General features: G+C 50.8%; 1 protein-coding gene across 2 annotated transcripts in view; it reads right to left on the reverse strand.

Moving 5' to 3' along the window:
- Positions 1–12,378, reverse strand: part of LOC118368267 (kinesin-like protein KIF26A) — a 99,187-nt gene that overhangs the window by 38,191 nt on the left and 48,618 nt on the right. The window lies entirely within an intron of this gene.

Raw genomic sequence — 12,378 nt, forward strand, 5'->3', positions numbered from 1 at the left:
AGATGGGGAGGGAGAGAAAGACAAGAGAGGGATGGGGAGGGAGAGAAAGACAAGAGAGGGATGGGGAGGGAGAGAAAGACAAGAGAGGGATGGGGAGGGAGAGAAAGACAAGAGAGGGATGGGGAGGGAGAGAAAGACAAGAGAGAGTCAGGGAGTGAGAGAAAGACAAGAGAGAGTCAGGGAGTGAGAGAAAGACAAGAGAGAGTCAGGGAGTGAGAGAAAGACAAGAGAGATGGGGAGGGAGAGAAAGACAAGAGAGAGTCAGGGAGGGAGAGAAAGACAAGAGAGAGTCAGGGAGGGAGAGAAAGACAAGAGAGAGTCAGGGAGGGAGAGAAAGACGAGAGAGTCGGGGAGGGAGAGAAAGACAAGAGAGAGTTGGGGAGGGAGAGAAAGACAAGAGAGAGTTGGGGAGGGAGAGAAAGACAAGAGAGAGATGGGGAGGGAGAGAAAGACAAGAGAGAGATGGGGAGGGAGAGAAAAACAAGAGAGAGATGGGGAGGGAGAGAAAGACAAGAGAGGGATGGGGAGGGAGAGAAAGACAAGAGAGAAATGGGTAGGGAGAGAAAGACAAGAGAGTGTCAGGGAGGGAGAGAAAGACAAGAGAGTGTCAGGGAGGGAGAGAAAGACAAGAGAGAGATGGGGAGGGAGAGAAAGACAAGAGAGGGATGGGGAGGGAGAGAAAGACAAGAGAGGGATGGGGAGGGAGAGAAAGACAAGAGAGGGATGGGGAGGGAGAGAAAGACAAGAGAGGGATGGGGAGGGAGAGAAAGACAAGAGAGGGATGGGGAGGGCGTTTTCTTGCGCCACTCCTCTCTGTCATTAATCAGAGCCTGGCAGGGTAAGACACCTAGCGATTATTTATTTGCTTTCGTCCACGCCGAGGCTATCACAACAACCAGGCCAGGCCGAGCCCCACAGGCTGCTGGGAACATTTGGGAGTGATTAATCAGTGGATCGAGGGGGGGGGTGAGGGGATTCAAACATGTGTTCCTTAATCTGCCATTTATATACCAGTCAATACGCAATGCTGGGAAAACATGAGGAATCCTCCAAGTCTAGTAAAAATGGGTTAGAGGGGAGGAGAGCGTATAGAAGCATGGTTGGGACTTGGGAATCCAAAAAGGCTAGAGGAATTCCTAGGTTCTGAACAAAGCTATTCTAAGAGTATGGGGTAGGGAGAGATAGAGAGGGTCTACAGTGTTGTACAACAGCAACACTGGTGAGCTTTAAGGTTTGGTAATGTAGAGGTGTGACCGTAAATATTAAACAGAGCCAGAGCTCAGAGACAGAGCCAGGCTTACACACATATAGTCTCTCACACACACACACTCCCACACTCATACACATCCACACACACACACTCAAAGTCACATAGTCAGCTAGGGATAATGGGATTTCTAGCACTGCAGCAGGCTCTCACGTGCTGGGTCATGAACTGACTATGAACTATAATCCAATCCATTCCAGACAGTTTGCATGGAGCCAGTGGCAGGCAGGCAGGCTGCAAACACAAACACAAGATAATAATATAATAATAATAATAATAGCCATTTAAACCCTTACAGTCATGTGTGCATACATTCTAGGGTTTTATTGATCCGTTACAAGCGCCATGCTCTACCAACTGAGCTACAGAAGGACCACAGAAGGACAGAAGGACCAAGATAAAGAATAGCCTTTTACACTGTCCCATCTCTGATTCAAAACTCCAACCATGGCCAGTATTACCCAACATAAAGAGGACCCTGTAGCAGATCAACAGTACCCCCAAGGCAAGCAAGAAGAACAGCAGGAGACGTTCATGAGAGACTTCCCATAGTGGAGGTAGACAATCACTGGCAACACTGTTGCCCTGGATCCATGTGCAGAGAACTGTGGTTCCCATTCAACTGTTGGACAGTTATCCAGGCCCAAAGCCCCGAAGCCAGGGAAGACAAGCAGGAGAACAGTGGAGAGGTGGTGGAGTAGTACATCTATTCACCCTGTTATTGAGGATCAGGTAAGAGCTTATCTACCTGTCCTGACAATGGCCCTCTGTCCTCTAGATGGATCAGCAACACACACAGGGAGTCCAGGGGCACTGTGTTTGTGTGAATTAGAATGACTGTGGTCTGATATATAGAGAACTACCGGTTGGGGAAATCAACTCACACTGAATAGGCCTAAGACGCTATTAGTTATTCATATTTAGTGCAAGACCGGGACCTGGGAGAGGCAGGCAGGCTGACACTGTGGAGCGGAGGGGCTGGAGGACACAGAAACACAGCGGCCCAGTGGGAGCCATCTTGTTTCTGCAGACTGAGGAAATAAAGCCAGGGTGAGCTCATGGGAGAAGGGACCACACGCTATGTTGTGGTTCAGGGAGACAATAGGTCGTAACATTCTTCAATGCATATTCCATGCAGGCAGCTATTGCAATTAACTTGTATTCTTATTCCAGCCTCTCTCTCTTGTCTCCAGCACAATCCAGAGAGGCCTGCAATTGTAATGACAATGATAATAGTCTGAATTTGCATGACACCTCTCACTGAGGGATGCCATAGAGATTTACAGTACATGTTGTAGGGTTAGCTGGCCTCAACCCCAACTACTGTAATGCATAGAATCCAGCCGGGTGGGAGAATATCAGCTCAGAGGCTCCTATCACTTAACACTAATGCCCAGATCACTGCAGCCCAGCAGGGTTCCTATGGCACCTCCATTAGTAGCCTCATCATCTGTATGAATGGGAAGTCCTGGTTGGCCATGGGCCAGGGAACAGTCTAACAGGCCTGGTTATGTGCTGCCTAAATGCTGAGGCCACAGTCTTTCTCCTACCCACATGACATTTAACACATCCTGGCCTTTTAGATCATCACCACCAGCACACGCTGAGACAAAGGCACTGTCATGTCAGGTGACAGGCACACAGGATGTAGTGGGTCTCCCTCTAACATCCCCTCGTTTCCCCCTGCGTGAAAGGAATCGGTCACAGCCCAACCACTGCCCCACAGGGCTGACTCTATGGCCCAGTGTTAGCCAGCGCTTAGAGTCAGCATTTCAGCCTTTTGTCAGCTCCAGCAAACATCCCCCCTGCTATGTAAGTGGGCCAGGCCAGCCAGACTTCCTGACTCAGGTGTTTAGGGGGAATGGACACGGTTCCAGTCAGCACTCTCCTCGGGGCTATCTCTCCCATCCCTGTCCCTCCCCGCCAGTCTTCTCTCTGTGTATGTTTACCATGCAGGCCACAACCGCCTCCACCATGACTGTCACAACACAGGCCTTCCCACAGATACCCAGGGGTCACAGCAGCATCATGCCTTGGCATCTTATCCTTAGAGATGGGCATGTCCAGGGGAGGGCAGTGCCAGTCTATACCACAGCAGTGGTGGTCTGATGAGGTGGCACTATCTCTACTGTGCAGCAGACTGCACTACACTGCCCAAGACAGCCAGATGAAGTATAAGTGATTGGCTTGAGAGGAAGGGTCTGCAATATGGATACACTCAGGCTGTTCTAAGATGACTTACAATCCCTCCAATTTCCTCCAAGAAACCAAGAACCAAAACTACAGTATCTACAGCTGCCGATACTAAATCAATTAAACAAACTTAGCAAAACTGGATAAATGACTTCATTGGCATTTTCTGTTGAGTTCAACCTAACTGACTAAAAAGGTTAAATGGGCAAATGAGGGGATCTATCATCTGACCCATTCCATATACAGTACCATGTTGGGTATAACAGAAGAAGGGGGTCTGAGGGAGGAGTTGAGAGGTGGGTGGGGGTGTGGGCTATAGGCAGGGGGTGGAGGCTGTGATATTGGGGTAGAATGGATGTGGGGTGATCCACCTGGTTATTGCTAGTGGTGATAGTAGGCCCCCCAAGAAAAGGAAGGGGCCTGCCTGGTGGCCTGCTGCAGATCCCTGAGGCGGTGTGTCTAGGCTGAATCTCCATCAATACCTCCCCATTGATGATGCTAGACAGGCCCCTGATAGCTTTTGACACCTGGCCTTATCTGGGGGTTACACTGCCAGAGCCCTTCCCCATTCCCTGGCTCAGCTGCTGCTGCTACCGCTGCTCTGCTCTCCACTGACAGACATTAGCCCCAGCCTGATTATGACAGGAAAATAGCTGGTGTTTTAACCCAGAGTAAACTAATGCTTTATTTCCACTGAGGATTTACGCCTGGGCTGGCCCCCGTGTCTCACTGGGCCATGGCTCCGGTAGACCTGGTCTAATCAAAATCTATGCCGAATACAACATGTGTAGACTTGGAGCCAAGGCAAGGTCCTGGGTACTTTCAGCTGGCATTTACAATATATAACAATGTCGAACTGTGTCGAACTGTAAACCTTCTCAGAAAACAACAGTCTTGAATGATGCAGAGGTTGTTAATTATGCGCCTCACAAGTCTTTAGTCCTGATGGAAACACAGTAACACTAGAGCCTACATGAACCTAAAACACCGGTGAGGGGGTAAGTCTCAATGGAATAGCAGAAAAGAGACCAATAGCATGGCACAGCCTAACCACCACCCACCACCCACCAACCCACTCACCATCCACCAACCCACTCACCATCCACCAACCCACTCACCACCCACCAACCCACTCACCACCCACCAACCCACTCACCACCCACCAACCCACTCACCACCCACCAACCCACTCACCACCCACCAACCCACTCACCACCCACCAACCCACTCACCACCCACCAACCCACTCACCACCCACCAACCCACTCACCATCCACCAACCCACTCACCATCCACCAACCCACTCACCACCCACCAACCCACCCACTCACCATCCCACACCACCCACCAACCCACTCACCACCCACCAACCCACTCACCACCCACCAACCCACTCACCACCCACCAACCCCCACCATCCACCAACCCACTCACCACCCACCCACCACCCACCAACCCCTCACCATCCACCAACCCACTCACCACCCACCACCCACCCACCACCCACCAACCACCCTCACCACCACCCACCAACCCACTCACCACCCACCAACCCACTCACCACCCACCAACCCACCCACCACCCACCCACCACCACCCACCACCCACCCACCACCCACCACCCCTCACCACCCACCAACCCACTCACCACCCACCAACCCACTCACCACCCACCAACCCACTCACCACCCACCAACCCACTCACTCACCACCCCAACCCACTCACCATCCACCAACCCACTCCAACCCACTCACCACCCACCAACACACACCATCCACCAACCCACTCACCATCCACCAACCCACTCACCACCCACCACCCACTCACCACCCACCAACCCACTCACCACCCACCAACCCACTCACCACCCACTCACCACCCACCAACCCCTCACCCACCAACCCACTCACCACCCACCAACCCACTCACCACCCACCAACCCACCCACCATCCACCACCCACCACCACCCACTCACCATCCACAACCCACTCACCACCCACCAACCCACTCACCACCCCCAACCCACTCACCAACCCACTCACCATCCACCAACCCACCCACCAACCCACCCACCACCATCCACCAACCCACCCACTCACCATCCACCAACCCACTCACCACCCACCAACCCACTCACCACCCACCAACCCACTCACCACCCACCACTCAACACCACTCACCACCCACCAACCCACTCACCATCCACCAACCCACTCACCACCCACCAACCCACCCACCACCCACCCACCAACCACCCACCAACCCACCCACCACCCACCAACCCACTCACCACCCACCAACCCACTCACCACCCACCAACCCACTCACCACCCACCAACCCACTCACCACCCACCAACCCCACTCACCACCCACCAACCCACTCACCATCCACCAACCCACTCACCAACCCACTCACCACCCACCACACTCACCATCCACCAACCCACTCACCACCCACCAACCCACTCACCACCCACCAACCCACTCACCACCCACCAACCCACTCACCACCCACTCCCCACCCACCAACCCACTCACCACCCACCAACCCACTCACCACCCACCAACCCACTCACCACCCACCAACCCACTCACCATCCACCAACCCACTCACCACCCACCAACCCACTCACCACCCACCAACCCACTCACCACCCACCAACCCACTCACCATCCACCAACCCACTCACCAACCCACTCACCACCCACCAACCCACTCACCACCCACCAACCCACTCACCATCCACCAACCCACTCACCACCCACCAACCCACTCACCACCCACCAACCCACTCACCACCCACCAACCCACTCACCACCATCCACCAACCCACTCCACCACCCACCAACCCACTCACCATCCACCAACCCACTCACCACCCACCAACCCACTCACCACCCACCAACCCACCAACCCACTCACCACCCACCAACCCACTCACCATCCCAACCCACTCACCAACACCACTCACCACCCACCAACCCACTCACCATCCACCAACCCACTCACCACCCACCAACCCACTCACCACCCACCAACCCACTCACCATCCACCAACCCACTCACCACCCACCAACCCACTCACCATCCACCAACCCACTCACCACCCACCAACCCACTCACCACCCACCAACCCACTCACCACCCACCAACCCACTCACCACCCACCAACCCACTCACCACCCACCAACCCACTCACCACCCACCAACCCACTCACCACCCACCAACCACCAACCCACTCACCACCCACCAACCCACTCACCATCCACCAACCCACTCACCAACCCACTCACCATCCACCAACCCACTCACCATCCACCAACCCACTCATCAACGCTTCTGTTGATCTATTCAGGATCTTTTTTAGATTCTATGTCTTCCAAAAAACAAAACCAACTAAAGGTATGGATAAATGAATTCCTGACAGTCAGGCCAGGCTGAACACAGAAGCTAGTGTTAACTTTGCAACTCCACTCACCCCCCTCAGAATAAAGCTGAGTCTTAACTTGCATTTCAATGGTGTTCTCTCCTGACTAAGCATTCTGCTCACATTCTCACATCGCTAGAAACACCCATCTTTGTGAAGCTCGACAAAACCATTACCCTGTCACCTTCAGGGATCACACAGAACAACTCCACCACAAAATCAACACTACACACTGACTGCAGCACAATCAGCAGCAGGAGTATAAACACACCCAAACACTGCAGCTGCATCGCCCATCAAACTAAGTTGTGTATCTCCTCCAGCCCTGGGTTGGGGTGTGTGTGACTTACTTGAGTCCCATGGTGGTGAGGTGTCCAGCATTCCCCTCCACAGGTTCTGAGCTCCTCCTCCTGAAACCGGTGGTCTGGAGCATCACCCCAAGCATGCTGACGGTGTGTGTGTGTGTGTGAGTGAGGCTCTCGGCAGCACTCCACTCTCCCTGCCTGCATCCACTCAGTCCCTTTATCCCCTGGCCAGCAGGCCCAGCCCAGAGCAGAGCCGCTCCACAGCTCCCTACACTCAGCATTCATCTATCAGACAATATATCCCTGACACAGATCTCCCCTGTCACTCACAACACAGCCAGACAAACAAACACTGCATTTCCCTTCTATATCCGGCCTCACAATCTCCCTGTCTCTCCTATCTCCTCTAGTCGAAGTGGAGTGTGTGTGAGTGGCCCATGGTACACTTCACCCCCACCCTCAACCCCACCTCCACACCAACCCACCACTATTCCACCCCCACCACCTCAACCCACCCCCTCCCCCACCACTATACCAACCCAACCCCACCACTATACCACCCCCACCCCTATATCCACCACTACACCAACCCACACCCACCACTACACCAACCCACCTCCACCACTACACCAACCCACCACCACCACTACACCAACCCACCACCACCACTCTCCACACCCACCTCCACCACTACACCAACCTCCACACCCACCTCCACCACTACACCAACCTCCACCACTACACCAACCTCCACACCCACCTCCACCACTACACCAACCTCCACACCCACCTCCACCACTACACCAACCTCCCACCCACCTCCACCACTACACCAACCTCCACCACTTCACCAACGAAACCCCAACTCCAATAACAATCACACAGGAAAAAGGCCATTGGCACGCAAACACACACAAAGAGAGAGAGAAAGAGAGAGAAAGAAAGAGAGAAAGAGAGGACAGAGAAAGAGAAAGAGAGAGAGAGAGAAAAAGAGAGAGAGAAAGAGAGAGAGAGAAAGAGAGAGAGAGAGAAACAGAGAGAGAAAGAGAGAGAGAGAGAGATACATCTCTACAGTAACAATCACCTGGTTATACATTCATGAATTGTAGCCGGGTCTACAGCTTCCAAGGGGATGTTGTTGCAACAAAATGTTGATTAAGATATTTGTATGGAGAGCTCCAAAAATGTTGATTAGCGTGCCTCAGGCATATTTATTCACATTAATTGGCCAGCTTTCATGTTAGTCATGGGGAGTTGTTTCTATGGTTACTTTGCACAGTCTCAGTGATGAAGCAGCACACTATACTTCAGACACAAAGACTAGGCAGGCCTTGTCTGGGGAGAAGCCTTCCCAATCCACAATCCCAGTGATTACTGCAGTACACACACACTCACCTGGGCAGCAGCAGCTCCAGGGCTGCACAGGGCCGTAAAGACACTTCCTCCTGTGAGGACACTGCTCCAGGGCCACATTCCTGCTAACAGCTGTTCTCCCTGCCCCACGCCCCTACACTGAACCCACCTGTCCCTGGACACTGCAAACACTCCTCTTAGCTTTAAGGTTTGCTCTCCTCTCTTACTCAGAACAGCAAAAGTTGTTCCGAGCATTGAGAAGAACTGCTCTGCGGTTAGCATTCCCTTCCCTCTTCCTCTCCTTTTCCCCTTCCCCTCATGGGTCCCAAGGGATAGAAACACACCTCATTCCCAATCATCAGGTGTTAATAGAACAGAGGGATGAGCAGGGTGGACGGTGTGTCGGCAGTGGACACGTCATTTAGTCGAGCAGCCAGAGCCCCTGCTGGGAACACTGCCTGCTCTCATTACTAAACGCTGTGTCAATACACTAATCACATGCTCCGTCACAAAGCAATCAGTATTCAACACGCTAGTAAGCTGAATGAGCACCCCCATCCTCCTCCTCTTCTCCTCTCGCCTCCCAGCCCTTCCCTACCCCCTCCCTCCTTCCCGTCATCCTCCCTCTGTATACTGAAACACACACACTGACCACTCTGCTTGGACAGACCCTGACCTTTAACCCCTCCTGTCTAGAGGCTATTTTATGGTCCATCTAATAGCCAATTGCTCATTATTGACCCGGGCCAATCTTTGTTTCAGCACACTCTGGTTGATAGGGGGAAAATAATGGGTGACAGCAAGAGTTGAATGGAGATTGTAAAATGTCAATACTAAACTACATGTTGTATGCTTATTTGCTTTGACCAAAACATTTCATGTCATTGAACAATACCTTTACATTGTGAAAAATGTCTCCCTACTGAAGCTATAAGACACCATTCTTCATGAATGATGGTGAGTTTGAGAAAATAACAGATTTATGAATGAAAAAATTAATGGAAAAATGAAAGCTTAGAAGTGTTTTGATGAGCAATCAGCAACCAGTAATGACAGTGTAGTAAAAGGAGAGTAATAGTTCAGCTTCAATTGTTGAATTCATATTGAGACCCATTTCCTGCCTACATAATGATCGGAGACATTATGGAGAGGAGACCCAACCTAAACCATTTTCCCTGGGCAGGGAGTAGGGGAGCCACATGAGAGAACACTCAGCTTAACTGAGTCTCCCAGCAGACGACAACACTGAGAGTAATGGTAGTTGGAGTTTCTGGGTTGTCAAATGAACATTTATAATCAAATGCTTTTTTTAATGGACCAGACAAGTTTAAAATAATGTTGAATGCTTGAGTTAAAAAATGTATTATCTGCACCAGAGGCAATCACTAAGAGGAAGTGGTATTCTCTCTCTCCTTGCCTCTTTCTCAGTCTCCTCTTTTCCCTCAGCATCTACCTAATTGCATTCTAATTAAAATGTCATCTGTGAGTTGGACAGCTTTCCTGAATGTCAGACAAGTGTCTGTGGAGCTACACTCCAGACAGGAGCAACCATTGTTTGGTTATTCTGCTCAAATATCCTGGCCTCTCAGCACTTTCACATGGATTTCACTAATTGTATCTTTAGAGGACAAAAAGGAATATTAATCACAAATATGTTTTCAATCAGCCCCAAAAGATGAAGGGCTAATTTGTTCATTCAAATGTCAATGGGAGAGAGTGAGAAGAAGGAGATTTGTTAAACACAGTTGTGCTTGCTGACCTCTGAGAACTAAAACACTGTTACTGCAATCAGCAGTGGTGGAACACAACCCTAGCCTGCACACTGACCCTGATGCTAGAGTAAAGATGAAGATGACGGTGATGACGATGATGATGAATGACGATGATGATGGAGGCTTACATTCTAGTGCTTAAAGCAGTGCAGGTGCTTGTGGAGGCAACAGCTGCAGTACCTGAGGAAGTGGGTCTGCTTCCGGTCTAGCCCAGTGCATCTCAACCGCCTACCGCCCAGCCGTCCACCGCCCTGTATCTGAATCTGTGGAATGTGATGCTGTTTAAAGCTGTCCGGGCCCCGTCATCACCATCCTTCTCCTCGCCAAGTCAAACAACACACATTCTTGGCAGGGAAGTATCTCTGGGATGAAATGAAAGGTGGAACCCTTCACTGCTTCCACCACCTCCCCTCCTGTCCCACCAGGACACAACTGATGGGAAAAAAACAAGTCCCCCTCCCTTACTGAGAGACACACACAGCACGGCTTGTCCAGCCCTCTCTTTTTGAGCTCTCGTCCAAAGAAAACAGTAGAAATAATAAATCAGCCTCTGAAACGAACCCTGTCCACATCTAGGTCACAACTCACTGTTGTTCACGCTTGACCCGCCAAGTATCTCACAGGAAGTGACACGTCCAGGAAGTGACACATTTAGAAGAGCATTTGGAATATCCTCCTTGCCAAGTGAGAGGCCCCATGGTCCCAGTCTTATACTTTGACCCCACTAAGGTTGGCGAGGGGAGCTCACTTTGAGAGTTTGGAGAAAGCCAAGCTCCTTCCCTGTTCCCTCAGGATGTCACCGTCACACTACACAACGTCCCCCTCTCCTGTCTTCTCTGCCTCCCAGGGTTCTGCCTCCCAGGGTGCAATGCTCTAACAACCCAATAGATCATCCTTACCCAGCTTCCCTCAGGATAAAATTAATTATGTCACACAGCTCCTTGGGGAATCGAGGCTGTACAGGGAATGTACACACCGACCAATCTGCCTGAGACTCTAGCAATGACATCTTACCGCATTAGAGCAGCCTATGGAGAGCTGTCTGTACCCACAGTGGAGGCACATATATCCTCCAGAGCATTAGCATTGCCATAGCTAAATGGAGCAACTCATTCTGAATGTACACAAGATCAACACTGAATACAAGCTACATTAATATGTTACTACAACAAACTGCACTAGAAACCTTTAATGGAACCAAACAACAAAAAACACAGGTGTACATACTGTGTGTACATACTGTTTGTACATACTGTGTGTACATACTGTGTGTACATACTGTGTGTACAGGTATACATACTAAAGAAGAGCACAATAGTACAAACTATGTGCTTGAACCTAAGCCCCTTTGTGAGACACTGTCTTTACATGTATAACATTATATAATACCATTATCCATTCACGGGCACTGGCGCCTAGCTAAATGTATGCTCACAGTCTATTCTCCACACAGCGTTCCAGCACAGCCTAATTAATGTATGCTCACAATCTATTCTCCACACAGCGTTCCAGCACAGCCTAATGTATGCTCACAATCTATTCTCCACACAGCGTTCCAGCACAGCCTAATGTATGCTCACAATCTATTCTCCACACAGCGTTCCAGCACAGCCTAAAGTATGCTCACAATCTATTCTCCACACAGCGTTCCAGCACAGCCTAATGTATGCTCACAATCTATTCTCCACACAGCGTTCCAGCACAGCCTAAAGTATGCTCACAATCTATTCTCCACACAGCGTTCCAGCACAGCCTAATGTATGCTCACAATCTATTCTCCACACAGCGTTCCAGCACAGCCTAATGTATGCTCACAATCTATTCTCCACACAGCGTTCCAGCACAGCCTAAAGTATGCCATAATTCAACAATGGCAAGGACAACATCTTCATGGATTAGGTCCACATCACGCTAGACTCTACACTCCTCGGAAAAAGGTTTCCAAAAGGGTTCTTTGGCTGTCCCCATAGGAGAACACTTTTTGGTTACAGGTAGAACTCTATGGAAAGGGTTCTACATGGAACTCAAAGGGTTCTCCTATGGGCACAGTGGAAGA

Source organism: Oncorhynchus keta, chromosome 35 (assembly GCF_023373465.1).
Source record: "Oncorhynchus keta strain PuntledgeMale-10-30-2019 chromosome 35, Oket_V2, whole genome shotgun sequence".
Classification (NCBI taxonomy): Eukaryota; Metazoa; Chordata; class Actinopteri; order Salmoniformes; family Salmonidae; genus Oncorhynchus; species Oncorhynchus keta.